The 16,150-nt window shown below is 42.0% G+C and overlaps 1 protein-coding gene across 3 annotated transcripts in view; it reads left to right on the top strand.

The window, feature by feature from the left end:
- The window catches only part of thoc2 (THO complex 2), a 143,494-nt gene extending 134,334 nt beyond the window's left edge, over window positions 1–9,160 (top strand). For all 3 annotated transcript variants that reach the window (XM_043704869.1, XM_043704870.1, XM_043704871.1), the window contains one exon: window positions 8,442–9,160. The gene's annotated coding sequence lies outside the window, so the exon portion shown is untranslated. The remainder of the gene's footprint in view (window positions 1–8,441) is intronic.
- Window positions 9,161–16,150: the final 6,990 nt, after the last annotated feature.

The raw sequence follows: 16,150 nt of genomic DNA, 5'->3' as shown, positions 1-16,150 counted from the left end.
GCTGGAATTTTGCAGAGTAAGAGACAAAATATGTAACCATGTGTGCTTCAGTTTCTCAAACCTGAGCTCAAGGTTTCTGGTCATAACTAACTGGAAACTTTGAGGAACAATGCTATGCTGTGAATTTCCTGTGGTGAATTTTCCAACAACCAAACCTACAATAGTAGAGCCCTGGGCACAGTAAATTGGTGGCTAACAGGAAGAGGCAGCCAGTGTGACTGGAAGTAGCATTTTCAAACTGATTTTCAGTATCAAATTTTGATGAAGATGCAGAGCTCTGCCTTACCACAATGAAGAAAATATTGCATCACAGTAAATGTGTAGAAATGTAATAGTCATGGGGGACTCTCAGGCTTTTTTTTAACTGTTGAACAGTTTGGCAAACAATGTTGCCTCCCTTCTGATGCCAGGATAAATGACATCACTGAATGGGTGCAGAATATTTTGTTGTGGATAGATGAATTTCTATAAGTTGGCTTCAGTGGGTGGCTTGACGAACAGTTGAGGTTTGGTGGAACAGTCTTTAGGCAGGTAGATAGCAAAATGTTCACAAGGATTAGAGTCATAGAGATGTACAACACAGAAACGGAAGCTTCCGTCCAACTCGACTATGCCTTATCTAGACCCATTTACCAACACTTAGCCCATGTCCCTCGAAATCCTTCCTATTCATATACCCATCTAGATGCCTTTTAAATATTGTAAATGTACCAACTTCACCACTTCCTCTGGCAGCTCATTCTGTACACGCACCACCCTCTGCGTGAAAAGGTTCGCCCTTAGATCCCTTTATAAAGCTTTCCCCTCTCACCCTAAACCTGTACCCTCTAGTTTTGGACTCTCCCACTCTAAGGAAAAGACCTTTTCAATTTACCCTATCCATGCCCTTTGTGATTTTATAAACCTCCGTAAGGTCACCCCTCAGCCTCTGATACTGCAGGGAAAACAACCCCAATCTACTCAGCCTCACCCTATAGCTCAAACCCACCAACCCTGGCAACATTTTTGTCAATGTTATCTGAACCCTTTCAAGTTTCACAACATTCTTTTGATAGGAAAGGGACCAGAATTGCATGCAATATTCCAAAATTGGCCTAACCAATGTCCTGTACAGCCGCAACATGACCTCCCAACTCCTGTACTCAATACCCTGTCCAATAAAGGAAAGCATACCAAATGCCTTCTTCACTGTCCTATCTACCTACGACTCCACTTTCAAGGAATTATGAACCAGCACTCCAAGGTCTCTTTGTTCAGCAACACTGGCCAGGACCTTACCATTAAGTATATAAGTCCTGCTCTGATTTTGACTTTCCAAAATGCAGCCCCTCACATTTATCGAAATTAAACTCCATCTGCCACTCCTTAGTCCATTGGTCCATCTGATCAAGATCCCGTTGTACTTGGAGGTAACCTTCTTCACTGTCCACTACACTTCCAATTTTGGTGTCTTCTGCAAACTTACAAACTACACCTCCAATATTCACAGCCAAATCATTTATATAAATGATGAAAAGCATGGATCCAGCACCGATTCTTGTGGCACACCACTAGTCACAGGCCTCCAGTCTGTAAAGCAACCCTCAACCACCACTCTCTGTCTTCTACCTTTGAGCCAGTTCTGTATCCAAGTGGCTAGTTCTCCCTGTATTCCATGAGCTCTAACCTTGCTAACCAGTCTACCATAAACAACCTTGTTGAACACCTTGCTGAAGTTCATATAGATCACGTCCACCACTCTGCCCTTGTTTCTTCAAAAAAAACTCAATCAAGTGCATGAGACATGATTTCTCATGCACAAAGCCATGTTGACTATCCCTAATCAGTCCTTACCTTTCCAAATCCATATAAATCCTGAGCCTCAGGATTCCCTCTAACCTACGCACCACTAATGTCAGGCTCATTGGTGTATTGTTTCCTGGTTTTTCCTTACCACCTTTTCTTAAATAGTGGCACCACATTAATCAACCTCCAATCTTCTGGACCCTCAGCTGTGACTATCAGTGATACATATATCTCAGCAAGGAGCCCAGGAATCACTTTCCTAACTTCCTACAGAGTTCTAGGGTACACCTGATCAGGTCCTGGGGATTTATCCACTTATATGTGCTCTAAGACATCCAGCACCACCACCTCTGTAGTATGGACATTTTTCAAGATGTCAGCATCTACTTCCCTACGTTCTATATCTTCCATGTCCTTCTCAACAGTAAACACTAATGCAAAATACTCATTTAGTATCTCCACATCTCCTGTGGTTCCATAATAGGCTGCCTTGCTGATCTTTGAGGGGCCATATTCTCTCCCTAGTTACCCTTTTGTCCTTGGGATTCTCCTTAACCCTATTTGCCAAAGCTATCTCATTTCCCTTTTTGCCCTCCTGATTTCCCTCTTAAGTATACTCCTACTGTCGTTATACTCTTCTATGGACGGATTCACTGTATCTCTGTTGTCTATACCTGACATATGTTTCCTTCTTTTTCTTAACCAAAACTCAATTTCTCTAGTCATCCAGCATTCCCTATACCTACCAGCCTTGCCTTTCACCCCAACAGGAGTACACTGTCTCTGCACCCTCAGTTATCTCATTTTTTAAGGCTTCCTATTTTCCAGCAGTCCCTTTGCCTGCGAACATCTGCCCCCAATAAACTTTTGAAAGTTCTTGCCTAATACCGTAAAAATTGGCCTTCCTCCAATTTAGAACATGAACTTTTAGATCTGGTCTATTCTTTTTCATCACTATGTTAACACTAACAGAATTATGGTCGCTGGGCCCAAAGTGCTTCCCTACTGACACCTCAGTCACCTGCCCTGCCTTATTTCCCAAGAGTAGGTCAAGTTTTGCACCTTTTCTCATAGGTATATCTACATACTTGAAACTTTTCATGCACGCACTTAACAAACTCCTCTCCATCTAAACCCTTAACACTGGCAGTCCCGGTCAATGTTTGGAAAGTTAAAATCTTCTACCACAACCACCCTATTATTCGTACAGGTAACTGAGATCTCCTTACAAATTTGTGTCTCAATTTGCCGCTGACTATTAGGGGCTCTATAATACAATCCCAATAAGATGATCATCCTATTTCTCAGTTCCACCCAAATAACTTCCCTGGATGCATTCCCAGGAATATCCTCCCTAAGTACAGCTGTAATGCTATCCCTTATCAAAAATGCTATTCCCCCTCCTCTGTTGCCCCTCTTTCCCGCCTTCCTATAGCATTTGTATCCTGGGGCATTAAGCTGCCAGTTCTGACAATCCCTGAGCCATGTTTCTGTAATTGCTACGATATCCCAGTCCCATGTTCCTAACCACACCTTGAGTTCATCTGCCGTCCCTGTTGGGCCTTTTGCATTGAAATAAATGCAGTTCAATTTATCAGTCCTACCTTGTTCTCTGCTTTGTTCCTGCCTGCCCTGACTGTTTGTATCGCTCCTTTTCCCAACAATATCAGTATCAGGTTGATCTCTTGCCTCCCTATTTCCCTGTAGCCCATCACTCTTCCACCCCCCCCCCCCCCCCGCTTACTAGTTTAAATCCAGAGCAGCTTGAGCAAATCTCCCTGCCGGTATATTACTCCCCTTCCAATAATTCAGGTCCAATCTGTCCTTCTTGTACAGGTCACTTCCATTCCAGAAGTGATTCCAATGATCCAAAAATGTGAACCGTTCACACCTGCACCAGCTCCTCAGCCACACGTTCATCTGCTCTATCCTCCTATTCCTACCCTCACTAGCTCATAGCACCGAGAGTAATCCAAATATTACTACCCTTGCAGACCTCCTTTTTAAATTTCTGCCTAACTTTCTATATTGTCTCTTCAGAATCACTTCCTTTTCCCTTCCTATGTCTTTGGTTCCAATGTGTACAATGATCTCCTGCTGGTCCCTTTCTGCTTTAGAACATTCTGCACCCTCTCCGAGAAACCCTTGATCTTGGCCCATTCTGATTTTTCAGCACCGGCTGCCTCTGACTAGAGCGACCCCTGTCACAATCGATTTCTTGGAACCTGGTGTACCCCTCATTACATTAGAGCCGCTCTCCATAACAGAAACTTGGCTGTATGTGCTATATTCCCCTGAGAGTCCATCACCCCATTCATTTTCCAAATCAGCATACTTGTCTCAGAAAGGGATAGCAACAGGAGACTCCGACATTATCTACCCAACCTTCCTACCTTTCTTGGAGTTAACGCATCTACTTGACTGTATCTATGCTTTTCTCCCTTCCTATAATGCCATTTATCACACCCCCTACCCACAGTACTCATTATTGTAGATTAATAGCAAGTTTTCACTTAAAAAACTATGCACTTATCTCTTCCTGTGCTGTGAGCTCTCCCACACAGGTTCCTTCAAGATCAGCTGTGAAATTAAGTGTTCGTTAATTTTTCCTAGATGAATCTGATGTCCAGAAATACTTGAACTCAAACAGCAAAGACAGTAAATGTGCAGATTGACTCCTGTGTCAGACAGTAGTATGGGTTTCTTTCTCTGACCATGTAGTCAGTGTCTTTTAACTGTCTTCCTCCTTTTTGAAGTGCCATTGTTTTGATCTTTTGTCCCCAAGGTTCCACAACAATGCAACGATGTATAAAAAGTAATTGCTGCTCCTGGAATTCAAGGACTTCCAACACCTAAAATATCTCAGAAAAGGAGCAGCTCTTACAGCCACAATTTTTTCCCCATCGTTAATGACTGGGTTTTTCCCCATCGTTAGTGCCAAAAAGTTGAGCTCTGCTTAGGGACATGCATAGGAGTAGGTGATTCAGCCAGTTGAGTCTGCTCCATCATTCAATAGCAACATGGTGATTTGATTCCTTCACATTCCTGTCTCCCCTTTTCACGAGCTTACTTCTCAAAAATCTGTGTTGAAAACCTTCAAGTATACTGCTACCGCTGTCTTTTGAGGAAGATAGAGTTCAAAAATCACATGACCCTCTATGGGAAAATACTTTTTGCTTCTGCCTTAAATGAATGACACTTTGAAGTTGTGGACCCTAGTTCGAGAGTCACCCACAGGAATAAACATCCTCACCACATCCACCCTGACAAGGCCTCCCTGGATCTTTAAATATTCCAATCAAGTTACTTTTGCTATGTTAAACTCTAATGGATGCAAGCCTAGTCTGTCTGATCGTTCTGCATAAAACATCCAATCTTACCACTCATACGTATAGTAAACCTTGGCTGAACAGTTCTGAATCTGCTGCTCATTGCTTAGGGGCAGGACATTGGTGAGATGAGATCTGGAGTACTGCACACATTATTGGTCACCATGTTCAAGGAAGAATGGAAATGCATTGGAAGCAGTTCAGATAATACTTAACAGTCGTAAGATAGCTGGAGTGGATAGGTTGAACAGGCTAGGTCGATATCTGCTGGAGTTCAGAAGAGTAAGATGACTTTATTGAAACATCAGATATGCTGAGGGAATTTGAAATGTTGTATGTCGAGCGGATGATTCCTATTATGAGAGAATCGAGAATCAGTGGTCACTGTTTAAAATTGCTTTAAATGGATGATCCCTCGGAGATGAGAATTTTCTTTTTCCCCAGCGACCATGAGTCTTTGGAATACTTTTCCTGAAAAGCTGGTGAAAGCATAATCTTTGAATATGTAAGGCAAGCATGGAGAAGCAAGGTTGTGAAAGATTTACAGGGATAGGTGAGCATATGGATTTCAGGCTCCAGTCAGATCAGCCATGATCTTATCAAATGACAGAGGGGAGGTTGAATGGCCTATTTGTGCTCCTTATTTGTATGTTTTTATGTTGCACTAGTGGTTAATAAGTGGGGTTCAGAATTTTGGACACCAACAGCTTTCACTTAATTGATTTAACATAAAATATCCCCTGATGTTTCTTGGGTAACAGTCATGACCAAGCAAGAAAAATTAGAGATTGTTGATATCAGAGGGAGTTCTAGATTGGACCTCTGAAGGTGATAGGATGCATAATAGAGTGCAACCATTTCTGGAAAGCCTTCCATAATGTGAATGCAGGATGCTTGAAGGTTCTTCCGTCAGCAAAAAAAAACTGAGGGGAAGTTGCAGACTAGAACTGGAAGAAAAGAAGCAAGCTCAGTTTAAGGTTGGAAAATATTCCAGAAGTTTGCCTATTTTAGATGAGGCCAGGATTTTTGAAATGGTATACACATGGAACTAGTGAAGTTTCACAAGATGTCACACAAGAGTACAACTTTATGTAAAGTGGAATACAAGTGTTTCAATACATTAATTTATCCACTTTTATGATTTTCAATACATTTTTATGTGTTTCAAGATTTTTTTATGCGCAAGACATGTTTTGAAACGCATAAAAGTGGATAAATCCCCAGGACCTGATCAGGTGTACCCTAGAACTCGGTGGGAAGCTAGGGAAGTGATTGCTGGGCTTCTTACTAAGATATTTGTATCATTGATAGTCACACGTGAGGTGCCGGAAGACTGGAGGTTGGCTAACGTGGTGCCACTGTTTAAGAAAAGTGGTAAGGACAAGCCAGGGAATGATAGACCAGTGATGGAAATGTGTTGCTGGAAAAGTGCAGCAGGTCAGGCAGCATCTAGGGAACAGGAGAATCGACGTTTCGGGCATTAGCCCTTCAGGAATCTGGATGTTCCCTAGATGCTGCCTGACCTGCTGCGCTTTTCCAGCAACACATTTCCATCTCTGATCTCCAGCATCTGCAGACCTCACTTTCTCCTCATGATAGACCAGTGAGCCTAACGTGAGTGGTGGGCAAGTTGTTGGAGGGAATCCTGAGGGGCAGGAACTACATGCATTTGATTAAGGATAGTCAACATGGCTTTGTGCATGGGAAATCATGTCTCACAAACTTGATTAAGTTTTCTGAAGTAACAGAGTATTGATGAGGGCAGAGCGGTGGACGTGGTCTGTATGAACTTCAGTAAGGCATTTGACGAGGTTTCCCATGGGAAACTGGTTAGCAAGGTAAGATCTCACGGAATACAGTGAGAACTAGTAATTTGGATACAGAACTGGTTCAAAGGTAGAAGACAGAGGTTGGTGGTGGAGGGTTATTTTTCAGACTGGAGGCCTGTGACCAGTGGAGTGCCACAAAGATCGGTGCTGGGCCCTCTACTTTTTGTCATTTACATAAATGATTTGGATGCGAGCATAAGAGGTACAGTTAGTAAGTTTGCAGATGACCCCAAAATTGGAGGTGAAGTTGACAGCGAAGAAGGTTATCTCAGATTACAACTGGATCTTGATCAGATAGGCCTGTGTGCTGAGAAGTGGCAAGATGGAGTTTAATTTCGATAAATGTGAGGGGCTGCATTTTGGGAAAGCAAATTTTAGCAGGACTTATACGCTTAGTAGTAAGGACCTCGGGAGTATTGCTGAACAAAGAGAGCTTGGAGTGCAGGTTCACAGCTCCTTGAAAGTGGAGTCGCAGGTAGATAGGATAATGAAGAAGGTGTTTGTTATGCTTTCCTATATTGGTCAGAGTATTGAGTACAGGAGTTGGGAGGTCATGTTGCGCTGTACAGGACATTGGTTAGGCCACTGTTTTAATATTGCATGCAGTTCTGGTCTCCTTCCTATTGGAAAGATGTTGTGAAACTTGAAAGCATTCAGAAAGGATTTACAAGGATGTTGCCAGGCTTGGAGAATTTGAGCTATAGGGAGAGGTGGAATAGGCTAGGGCTGTTTTCCCTGGAGCGTCGGAGGCTGAGGGGTGACCTTACAGAGGTTTGCAAAATCATGAGGGGCATCATAGGATAAATAGACAAAGTCTTTTCCCTGGGGTGGAGGAGTCCAGAACTAGAGGGCAAAGGTTTAGGGTAAGAGGGGAAAGATTTAAAAGAAACCGAAGGGCAACTTTTGCACACAGTGCTACTTGTATGGAATGAGCTGCCAGAGGAAGTGGTGGAGGCTTGTACAATCGCGACCTTTCAAAGGCATTTGGAGGGGTATATGAACAGGAGGGGTTTGGAGGGATATGGGTTGGATGCTGGCAGGTGTGACTAGATTAGGTTGGGATATCTGGTCGTCATGACTCTGTGGCAAGCATTGGAAATGAGTGTGGGCCAAATTTGGTGGTGTTGTGATGGAAGTTGGTAGCCTTTTCTTGAAGGCTACAAATGGATTTCATCGTATACTAAAATTCATTGAGTAAAATTAATTGCATGTTAAAAGCTTGTTATAGCCTCATCTGTAATTGCAGATCAGGATTACTGCCTCTTCAGTTTTCCTTTTGCCCCTTTGAGGAAGAACTTTACCTCTGCTTTGGCCTTTCTCTGAAGATTCACTTGACACTGGCAACTCACGATGTGGCAAAATGAATATGAACCCCCAGTTTGTAATGTTGATATACTGGTACTTTTTAAATTCCAATCCAAAATTGTAAAATCGTCCAGGAGCATGCACTTGTGATGCTTTTTAATCTTCCAAGTTACGTTTCTTTATCCTATTACAGGTTCCCCGTCCCTCACCCACCTTATCCCCATTGGATTACAAGCTGCTGCCATGGATTTATTTGTGCTACTGAATTTTGGATACTTGGACTTCATTTGTAAGGATGGCAAATCACGACAGAGGACCTAACCGAAGCCTATTAAAATATTTTGTTGAATTCCTTTCACTCCATTTCTGTTGGCCATCGTTTAAAAGTTGAGTTGTGTTGTCTTTTAACTTGATGTTTTGTCTGTATGCATGTCATTTTCAGTATAATACTAGCAAGTGGTTTGCTCTTTAATATAAGCACAATGTGCTGTACACAGCAAAACCACAGAGTATATTTTGTAGTCACTTTGAGAACGGACTGGCGTCTGCTACAGACTGTCTACAACCTTTTGTCTTCACCTTTATGGCAATGAAGATATTTGTATATTATGTATACACTAGTATAGTGATTGTGTGTAATTAAAATCAGCCATTGTTTAATTTACTGATTAAAACTATCCTGTGCAGCATCTTGTGTTTATTCCATGAATTGTCATTGAAGAAAATGAATTGCAAGAGTTGTCCTTTAAAAGATTAAATTAGGTTTAAATTGTACAACTACAGGAGATTTCTATTTCCATGAATACCTATGTTTCGTCATAAATTTTCAAGATTGCATTTGAATTTTTTATCTGCTGTATTCTACCAGTGTAATCTTTTTCTAAATAAATGGATAGTTTTCTCAGTCGGTCATCTGTTGTGATGGGGGTTTTGCTCATTCTTTTGATATTATGGTTTTCAATTTGAAGTATTTTTCTCTTGGCTCATTTGGAGATGGTGTGCAAATGAAGTGCAAACTGTCCTAACTGCTTCATTGTTCTAATGTTTGTTTTTAAAAGTTTAGACATACTGTAAAACTATTTAGAATTAGAAAGCTTTATTTATTGATGTGAAAATACTATTTTTGTTTGAAATGAAATGCCATGGATACTCTATCTTGGCCTCTTCCTGAAATCCCCAGAATCTCACATGCTGACCTTCATCCAATTTTATTCTCTCTTGACTGACCTGGCACTTGTATGCCATTGACTGGCACTTATCTGGTGTGACTGTTACTTGACACAGACTGCTTCAGTATCTGAAGAGTTGTGAATGGTGATGAACATTGTGCAAACATCAGTGAATATCCCCTCTTTTGACTTCTCTGGTAGAGAGGATGTCATTAATTTTCAGCTGAAGATAGTTGGACCTAGAATACTACCCTTAGGAATATCTGCAATGATGTCCTATGGTTGAGTTGATTGATCTTTAACAACAACTACCTTTCCTTGTGTTGTCCTTGTTTATTGGAAAGTGGGCAATATGCAGTGATCTTGGGTGTATATCAGTCTGCTGCTGCTCATGGCCCACACTGCCCCATGGCTGTCCAGACTTGAGTTGCTATATCTGTTCAGACCTTTCCCATTCAGCATGGTCACAATATTAAACAACACAAAAGATAATCTCCAGAGTGTGAAGTTTTGATTTTGTCTCCACAAGTACTCTGCAGCAGTCATTCTTACCATGTTGTGGACAGATGCATCTAAGACAGGTACATTGGTGAGAATCAGGTCAGATAGATATTTCCCTCTTGTTCCCTCAGATACACACCTGATCTAGCAGCTGTATCCTTAGGGATCTGGCCACCTTGTCATCTCAGTCAGTGGTGCTACTGAACTATTTTCAGTGATGGATATTGAAGACCTGAATGCACACTTAAGTGCCCTTCCCAACCCAAGTGGTGTTCAACATGGCAATGAATTGTTTTGTTAGCTGGTACAGGAGATGATAAGTAATGACTGTGTGGAGTTTGCACGTTCTCCCCGTGTCTGCGTGGGTTTCCTCCGGGTGCTCTGGTTTCCTCCCACAGTCCAAAAGATGTGCAGGGTCAGGTGAATTGGCCATGCTAAATTGTCCGTAGTGTTAGGTAAGGGGTAAATGTAGGGGTATGGGTGGGTTTCGCTTCGGCGGGTGGGTGTGGACTTGTTGGGCCGAAGGGCCTGTTTCTACACTGTAATGTAATCTAATCTAATCTAATCTAATAATCAGGAGGTTTCCTTCCCTATTTTTGACATGATGTCATGCGACTTTATGTGGCCCAGAAGTAAAGTTGCCATTGTTTGAGGTCATAAGGCTGCTTACTCATGAGAGTGAGACTGTTTAAGGTGAGTTTAACATGAGGGTCACCATGCCTCTGGCAAGGGGTGAGGTTGAGAAGGTGGGATCTTCTTAGTAACATCAGCCAGAGCAGGAATTGAATCGGCATTATTGGTGTCACTTTCTTTCACAAATTAGCCGTTCAGCCAAAGATCAAATAAACCACTGTGGGGGTCCAGACAATGTTGAAGTCAACTATATTCCTTTGTTGACTTGTTTAAATTATTCTAACTTGTCCTTGCAGTCGTCATCTTCCCTCACAGCCTCCTTGCGGCCCATTTTATCTCCTCCTTATTGCAGCTGCCGCCTTCGCCCTCTTCAATCTCTTGCAGCCTCCTTATATCCCAACCCATTGCAACCTTTTCTCCCCCATCTCCTTGTAGCATCCTTTAACTCCCATCTCCCTTTGCAACAATGTGATGCTGATTGGTGCAACCTACGGCTACCTATCAATTTCAGAGGTCATCTGCCATCAACCATGTGCTTGCTTGTCAGGTAGCTGAATAGCTTGGGCTGTAAGTAAGACATTGAGAAGCTAGTTGGTCCAGAAGAGAAACTAGGTCTGCAACAGCCAAAAATGCTCTTAGATATCTGCAGTAAACCACTTTAAGCCAGAAGTAAAATTAACTTCAGCAGATGCTGTGATTTTGAATTGGATAATTTGGAAGCCTTTCATAAGTGAACCAGCCACCACGTACCTCTTGCAAACCAGCTTTTATGATGACTCTGTGAATAGCGAGACTTGATTCATAGCATGCTACCTCACTGAGTCATGACATTTCTCTCCCCCAGATCCACCTTGCTTGTTTATTCTGTCTTGGCTTCAACCCCTGGATCACATTGTTCTCACTCCACTCCCCACCAGCTCAGGAAACCCACTTACAGCTTTCACCTCTTGGCCATCTGGAACCCTGGTTCTCAGACTTCTGAACTTGGCTCTTATTCCCTGTCCCACAGGAAAAGGCTGGCATCTACCTCTGTACCAGCCATTGCTTGATTCACTGTTTTCTGCTCCCATTTCACATTTGCCGTATTTGTATTTCTGTTCTACTTGGGGGAAGGGATTTGTACAGATTGGTCACTTTAATGAGATATGGAGGCAACTTTCAGAGAAGTGTAAAGCTAATGGGGTAATGATGGGACTTCAGTTTCTTCAACATTAACTGGGGTGGTCATGGTATTAAAGGTTTAAAGGGAGTAGAATCCTTAAAATGCATCCAGGACTTTTTTTTACTGACAATATGTAGATGACCCTAAAGGGAGTGGTGTCCTATGTAATGAAGGTAGCCAATTGGTTCAGGTATCAGTGGGGATGCATAACTGTTAGATTCAAAATTGTTCTGGGAAAGGACAAGAATGGGCCTGAAATGGAAGTTCTAAACTGGGGGAAGGCTGGTTTTCATAAAATTGCATGATTTAATTTGAGGGACTGGAAGATGTAAATCAATCTCCAAACGATGGGATTCATTCAAGAAACAAATATGGAGAGAAAAGAGACAAAATGTTCCAATTAAGAAAACAAGATGGGACCAACAATCCAGTAAACCCTGAATATCAAGGCGTATACAGAATTGGATAAAGAGAAGGGAGACTTATGGCAAATACTGAGGGTTCAACTGCAGAAGCCCCAGAGGAGTACAGAATGCATAAGGGGAAATTTAACAAGGAAATTAGGAGAGCAAAAAGGGGACATGGAAGAATGATAGAAGGTAAAATAAAGGAAATTCCTAAGTTAATTTACAAGTATCTAGAGAGAAAGACTGAAGGACTACAGTAGTAATTTGTGCATAGAGTCAGAGGACATAGGTGGGGTTCTAAATTAATCCTTTGTCCCTCTCGTGAGTATTGACACAATGTAGGTATAGAAGTCAGGGAGGAGTGTGATAAATTTAAAGAAGTTAGCCTAGAGACTAGGATCTGTGTGGTCTGGCAGGCGTAAAAGTAGATAAACCTCCAGGGCCAGATGAAATGTATCATAGACTGTTGACTGAAGTGTAGGCTGGAATGTAGACATAAACTTTCAATTCATATCCAGCCACAGAAGAGATGCCAAAGGACTGGAGGGCAACCAATACGGTATCCTTATTCAAAGAAAGGGGTAGCCAGGAAACTATAGGTCAGTTAATTAAATTTCAGTGGTAGATTAAACAATGGAAGCAATTCTTAGGGACAGAATTAATCTGCATTTGAAGTAGAGATAAATCAAGAACAGAATGTCATGTCTGACCAACTTGATTAAATTTTTCAGAGATGATCAGGTATGCAGATAACAGACAATAGGTGCAGGAGTAGGCCGTTTTGCCCTTCGAGCCTGCACCACCATTCAATATGATCATGGCTGATCATCCTTAATCAGTATCCTGTTCCTGCCTTATCTCCATAACCCTTGATTCCACTATCTTTGAGAGCTCTATCCAACTCTTTCTTAAATTAATCCAGAGACTGGGCCTCCACTGCCCTCTGGGGCAGAGCATTCCACACAGCCACCACTCTCTGGGTGAAGAAGTTTCTCCTCATCTCTGTCCTAAATGGTCTACCCTGTATATTTAAGCTGTGTTATCTGGTTCGGCACTCACCCATTAGCGGAAACATGTTTCCTGCCTCCAGAGTGTCCAATCCTTTAATAATCTTATATGTGGGCATGCATTCAGTCATCAACTTGGATTTCAGCAAAGCTGGGAGACTGCTAGTATGGGTAAGAGACCATGGGATCCAAGGAAATTTGCCTAATTGGATCTAGATTTGAGTGGCAAGAAGCAGAGGGTGATGGTCAAGGGGTGTTCTTGTAATTGGAAACCTGTATCCAGTGAGGTTGCAAAGGAATCAGTGCTGGGCCCTTGCTATTTGAGCTATATATAAATGAGTTAGGAGGGTTGATCAGTAAGTTTGTGGATGATATGAAAATTGGTGGTAAGTAATAAGGAAGATAGTCTTAGATTACAGGAAGATATGGATGGGCTGATCAGTGACAAGTGGCTTTTAATCTGGATGCGTAAGGCAAGGCAATACATGGTGAACAGTACAACCTTTGGAATCACCAAGGATTGGGGGGACCTTGGTGTGACTTACACTGATCCCTTCGGGTGATAGGACAGGTAGATAGTAGTTAAGAAATCAAAATGATATACTTGCCTTTGTTCGCCAATGCATTGAATTTAAGAGCGTGGAGGTTTTGCTGGGACTATATAAAAAGTTGGTTAGGTCATCATTAGAGTATTGTGTGCTGTTCTGGAATTCACATCATAGGAGGGATGTAATTGAATTGGCAAGGGTGCGGAGCAGATTTACTGGGATGTTTCCTGGTCTGATGGTTTCAGTTATGAGGAGAGATTGAATAGACTAGAGTTGATTTCCTTGGATCAGAGGAAAACTAAGTGGGGGGTTTCTGATTGAGGTGTATGCAATTATGAGGGGCACAGACAGGAAGGAAGTTTTCCCTTTGGTCGATGGATCAATAACTGGGTGGCATAGATTTATGGTAAGGGGCAGGAGATTTAAATGGAATGTGAAAAATACTACTACATTCAGAGGGTAGTAAGGTTCTGAAACTCATTGCCTGTAAAGGTGAGAAGCACAGAGACCCTTAACGTTACATCACACATACATCTAAGTTTTGTATGTCTTTTGAAGCTTTGTGAAAGTGAGAACTGCAGATGCTGAGGATTAGAGTCAAGAGTGTGGTGCTGGAAAAGCACAGCAAGCCAGGCAGCATCTGAGGACAAAAGCCCTTCATCGGGAATGAGGCTGTGAGTGGAGGGGGTGGGGAGATAAATGTGAGGGGGGGTGTGGGGCTGAAGGATAAGGTAGCTGAGAGTGTGATAGGTAGATGGAGGTGGTGATAAGTCGGAGAGGTGGGTGGAGTGGATAGGTAGAAAGGAAGATGAATAGGTCATGAGGGTGGTGCCAAGTGGAGATGTTGGAACTGGGATGAGGTGGGGGGAGGGGAAATGAGGAAACTGGTGAAATCCACGTTGATGCCGTGTGGTTGGAGGGTCCCGAGGTGGAAGATGAGGCGTTTTTCCTCCAAGCGTCAGGTGGTTAGGGTATGGCGAAGGAGGCGGCCCAGGACCTGCATGTCTTTGGTGGAGTGGGAGGGGGAGTTGAAGTGTTCAGCCATGCGGTAGTTGGGTGGTTAGTGCAGGTGCCCCACCTCCTCCTACCTATCACACTCTCAGTTACCTCCCCTTCCCCCTAGCCCCACCCACATCCCACTTATTTCTCTGCTTCCTCTGCTCAGCCTTATTCTTGATGAAGGGCTTTTATCCGAAATGTTAATTCTCCAGCTCCTCTGATGCTGCTTGACCTGCTGTGCTTTTCAAGCACCACGGTCACGATGCAAAACTATGTGCCAAGTGATGGAACGTGGGATTAAAATAGTTTGGTGTTGTTTTTGCTGGCATTATATGGATAACTGAAGGGTTTTTTTCCTGTGCTGTGGATCTCTAGGATTGAATCTGCACATGTGACGTGAAGATTTTCAGGTTGGTTCTGTCTACTACCTCCATGTATTTTGAACATTGGTGGTGTGATATTTTTTTTAAAAAAACAAGGGCATTTATTGCTATCTTGTGCCTCTTGTCCCATGTTGATTTAAATACTGTTGCATTGTAGGAAATCAATAATTTCCTTGTGTTTTGCCTTGTAGTTCAATAGAGCAGTGAAATTATTGGGGATGTGTTTTTCCCCTGAATTCTGCTTCTGCATGCCTCCAAATGGCAAATACATGAACTCAATTACAAATAGACTGTTACGAAGTGACTGATGACATAACTTAACAAAGGAAGTAAATAAGACTGAAAAAGAAGGCCCTGAAAACTGACCGACTTTAAAAATCAAAATGTAGCCCTCAACAAATTCCAAGGTGAGCCGTCTGGAAAAAAGAAGTCTTTTGAGTCCTGGTTTATTGTTATTTTGGGCACTTGGACCATCCTCTGAAATGCTTGGCATCTCGGAACATCTGGCTATTTTCTTTCTCTTTGAGTCAGTTTGTTGCCATTTTGCCTGAACTTTAAGTTACTAGTTTCTGTTCCCTCTGTAACCTTTTGTTATTTGCCCGCAAGAGTTCAGAAACAAACTAAACCAATTTACAGTTCTTAAATTTTCCAGTTTTACTCTTAACATTGTTTGTCTGTTCTTGAAGGACTACTTCGACCCTCTGAAGAATGAGCAAAGGTTTTACCAACAATCATTTAGAGCATAGGAACATTAGTAACTTCAAGATTTCTTCTCTGGGATCTGTTAAAATGCCTAATTTACATGGACAAATTGTTCTGCATATTCCTTACAGATTTACTCCTTTGACATATATTAAAACAACTAAAGAAGATGATACAAATTAGAAAACATAAGATAAACTAGTAAATACAAATCTCCCAATTGCAAATAACATTTTCATTTTGTAACTTATTGTTGTTTATAGAACTTTGTGCACTATTTAAGTGTTTTGTTCTACATAGAAAATGTAATTCAGTTATCAGTGCCCTTGGACATTGGCGCAATATTGCACAAGCTAATTCTAACCAGGTAACTTCATCATTTTGTGCATGC

The sequence above is a fragment of the Chiloscyllium plagiosum genome, chromosome 15, assembly GCF_004010195.1.
Source record: "Chiloscyllium plagiosum isolate BGI_BamShark_2017 chromosome 15, ASM401019v2, whole genome shotgun sequence".
Classification (NCBI taxonomy): Eukaryota; Metazoa; Chordata; class Chondrichthyes; order Orectolobiformes; family Hemiscylliidae; genus Chiloscyllium; species Chiloscyllium plagiosum.
The sequence above is the reverse complement of the archived record's forward strand: the minus strand, read 5'-3'. Positions and strand labels throughout refer to the sequence as shown.